The sequence below is a fragment of the Arachis ipaensis genome, chromosome B02 (genome assembly GCF_000816755.2).
Source record: "Arachis ipaensis cultivar K30076 chromosome B02, Araip1.1, whole genome shotgun sequence".
Lineage (NCBI taxonomy): Eukaryota > Viridiplantae > Streptophyta > Magnoliopsida > Fabales > Fabaceae > Arachis > Arachis ipaensis.
The window spans coordinates 23,973,073-23,977,561 of NC_029786.2; positions in this window are offsets into that span (position 1 = coordinate 23,973,073).

Consider the following 4,489-nt stretch of genomic DNA (forward strand, 5'->3'; position numbering starts at 1 on the left):
TTTAAATAATCAAAACTAATTATGTAATATTAAATATCAAATATTCAAAAAATTAAAAGTCAAATAAATACAATAAAACAGTAAAACAAAGCCCTAATCACTAATGATCCTGGAAGTCGTCGTCATCATTCCCATAGTCCTATTGAAGCAGCAGAGAAGGTGGTGATATTTGTGTCTCACCAGCAACATAGCTGCTACCAGCAAGGCCGCTACCACCGGCGCGCATATATTGCTCCATCTGCTGAAGCCACTAAATCCATAAATCCACTAAATCTACTAAACTTGAATCAATAATCAGGATATATCAAACACTTTCAACAATTCAAACATACAATCCTAAATCCACTAAAACTAGAATCAACTATCAAGAATCACTAATAACGAGATATCAAACACTTTCAGCAATTCAAACCTACAACCCTAAATCTACTAAAACTAGAATCAATAATCAAGAATCACTAATCACGAGTCATCAAACACTTTCAGCATATAAAAGACTTAAAGTAGTACTTACGACGTTCTGGTATCAGATCAAATCGTTATCTGTACGATGGGAGGTGGTGAGGGACATCAGCTGGAGGCGGCATCGCCGAGACAATGGACTACTGAGCGGATGGAGGCGGCATTGTCGTCGTAGATGCAAGGACGTAGTTGGAGTTAAGGACCATAATGAACGGCTAGTCTGATGTATCCGCTACCTGTGACGTCACTAGGGTAGTCGAAGTAGAGGGAGAGAATCCATAATTTCCAGGGATACCGGTAGAAACCCTCACTTTACCACGATTACGACCCTGGCCACAACTACTGGCTGATCCACAATACCTCTATCTGTCATCATATCTGCAAAGAGTATACCAAATGTGCTAAATATATTCACAATATCATTTAAAATGCTTAATCAAAATAAACTACGTTAAACTTAGTTAAAGAAATACTTTATCCATTGAAATCAAATAAAACAAAAGAGGTAAGTGCACATTCTAACTTCATAAATATTTGGCAATATATATTACTACATGTATAATTTTGTTCGTATGCAAATAAAAAGTCATCCATTAGTCATTTAAAATGATTTCATATTTGATTTTTTAATTAGAATCGAAAAAAATCAACAATAACCAAATTACGTTTTAATTATAATAAGAACAAATCAAAACTAAATAAGGAACACATATCAGAACATGTTCTAATTAAAATTGAAAATAAATAAGTTCAATACCCTAAGTTCAAAATTTTAGAAAATTCTAAGTTCAAAACAAGTTTAGTATTCCAAGTTCAGAATTAAATAAGGAACAGAACTCAAACATGTTCAAATTAAAATTGAAACTAAATAAGTTCAATACCCTAAATTCAGAATTTTAGAAAATTTTAAGTTCAAACCAGGTTCAGTACCCTAAATTTAGATCTAAATAAGGAACACAAATCAGAATATATTCTAATTAAAATTGAAATTAAACAAGTTCAGTACCCTAAGTTCAAAATTTTAGAAAATCCTAATTTCAAAACAAGTTCAGTATGCTAAGCTCAGAACTAAATAAAGAGCATAAATCAAAACATGTTCTAATTAAAATTGAAATTAAACAAGTTTAGAACTAAATAATGAACCAAAATAAAAACATGTTCTAATTAAAATTGAAACTAAACAAGTTCAGCACCCTAAGTTTAGAATTTTAGAAAATTCTAAGTTCAAAACAAGTTCAGTATCCTAAGTTCAGAACTAAATAAGGAACACAAATCAGAATATGTTCTAATTAAAATTAAAACTACATAGGTTTAGTACCCTAATAAGTTCAGAATTTAAAAAAATCGTAAGTTCAAAACAAGTTCGGTACCCTAAATTTAGAACTAAATAAGGAACAAAAATCAGAACATGTTCTAATTAAAATTAAACTATACAAGTTCAATACCCTAAGTTCGGAATTTTAGAAAACCCTCAGTTCAAAACAAGTTTAGTACCCTAAGTTTATATCTAAATAAGGAATAGAAATCAGAACATGTTCTAATTAAAATTGAAACTAAACAAGTTCAGTATCTTAAGTTCAAAATTTTAGAAAATCCTAAATTCAAAACAAGTTCAGTACCCTAAGTTCAGAACTAAATAAGAAACACAAATCCACTAATGTTCTAATTAAAATTGAAACTACACAAATTAAGTACCCTAAGTTCAGAACTAAATAAAAAACAGAAATCATAATATGTTCTAATTAAAATTAAAACTAAACAAGTTCAGTACCTAAGTTCAGAATTTTAGAAAATCCTAAGTTTAAAACAAGTTCAGTATCCTAAGTTCAGAACTGAATAATCAATAATAATTAAATGTCTCAAAATAGCAAATAAACGTTATAAGTTATATCAACAAATCATAATTTCAAAAAATCCTAAGTTTAGATAGAAGCATTACCTGAAGAAGAGCACCAGAGCTAAGAAGAAGCAGCGGCATAGATGACGGCAGAAATAAAGACATTGGCGGCAGCAGTAGCAGCTCGTTTAGAATCTAGCAGCTACAATGTTGACAGCAAAAAGGACAAGGAGTGACTCTCGGAGAGGAAGGAGCTGCCGGGAGATGAGAGGGGTAGAGTGAGAGAGTGGGAGTGAGAGGGTTAAAGAGAGAGAGACAAATTTGAAAGAGGGGGAAGAGAAAATGTACTTCAAATTTATGGCACAATTACCATCGGCTTTATCGTCGGAAAAATCCGACGGTAACGTATTGTGGGTCGTCAAAATAAAGAGTTTCACTAAGTGTGTTTACCACCAGTAAATCCGACCTTAAAGGACGTGCCAATTTTTTTTCTCTAATTATTACCGGCGGTTTTACCGTCAAAATTGTAAATTTGTCGGAAATAATTTGAGTTGACGAATTTGACGTCCAACCCGTCGGTAAATTTGCTGGTAAAGCCATGGCTACTTTGCAATGCTAAATCCGACAGTAAATTTGACGGTACATAGCGTTCTTCTATGATTTTTTTAAGAAAAAGAGAAAAAATAACAAAAAAACAAATAAAAAATACTATAACAACACCAAAAAGAGAAGGAAGAGGAGTAGAAGAAATAAAAAAAAGCAGCAACAACAATAGTAATAAAAGAAGGAGAAGGAATGCAAAGAAAAAGAAGTGTGTGATTTATGCGCACGTTATGTGAGTGATTTTTGTTGAATTTGAATCAACTTGAGTGAATTTAGTTAACAAAAACACTTAAATGTATAATAAAATTGTATTTATAGCATTGCATAATTTAAAGTTTTATTTGAATCATATATGATTGAATATTTTAAGTAATTGTACTTGTATTTTCTTAGTACACTTGAAGTACTACTACTAAGTTTAGCTTGGTAGACAATCTTTGAATCACACTTCATAGTGGAACTACTAAGTAGCTACAATGTGACTTGTGTGTTTTAATTTGTTTGCATTATGTGGCAGGTAAAAATAAAATGAAATTGATGATTTGCCCTTTTCGAAATTAGGGTTGTTTTCCATTTAATTTCTTCTTTCTATTTTCTGATTCTTTTGTTACACACTTTTATTAGTCTTTCACTCTCCTAGTATTCAAGGCATAGAAACTTATAATCCATCCAACAATATTATTTACTTAACCCAACTCTATGTCATTCTAGAAAATATTAAACGAACAGAAGAAATCTGTCTAACATTAATAACTAATAACAGAAATCAATTATTGAGGGTCCAAATCATGGTCTATATATAGTCTTCTATTCAAGTACTTTCATCTTATAACATCTTAATTAAATCATTAGTCTTCTTATCAACACTTATATTATAAACATTTTTTTTTTATCTCTAGTTCACTGCGAATTTAAAGTAGCCAAACTGAAATCGAACATCCTTAAATACAAGACAGTATAATGAAGAAAAACATATGGTCTCATGACATGTTGGGTAGACAACAATGGTTACCCACATCCAAGGCTGCCTCTCTCTAGGTCAGGCAGACCTAGTTGTCAATCCATCCCCATGTTCACTACATACAGGACAATCCTTACAATATTATTATCAAATTGAAATGCCATCTCAAGTGATCTTCCAAATTTATTTGATATAAGAAAATATATATTTTTGGATTTTTTTTTTTGGTTTCTCTTATGGTACTCCAACCCTACAAGTTAAAGATTAATCTGTCTCATATTTGAATTTCATTTAAGAATTTGTCGTTGAAGAATGAGTTAGATAAATGGAACCACACAGGGAGGAGCATATTATAACAATAATGGATCACACTGAATAAATACTCCGTAAACTCTTGGACATATTTAATGTATGTTTTAGAAATAATCTGTCATCTATAATAAGTTACAAAATCTTCACAAAAGCTAACTCATATGATGAGAGAGTCAAAAATTTTATAAAACTCTTTTTAAGTGTGTTGATCCTCAATGTAGAATTTAGAATTTTTTTTCTCAACTACCTAAATTTATTGAAAATGTTTAAAAATACAATTATGATAACTATACACTAAAATCAGTCATTAGTAT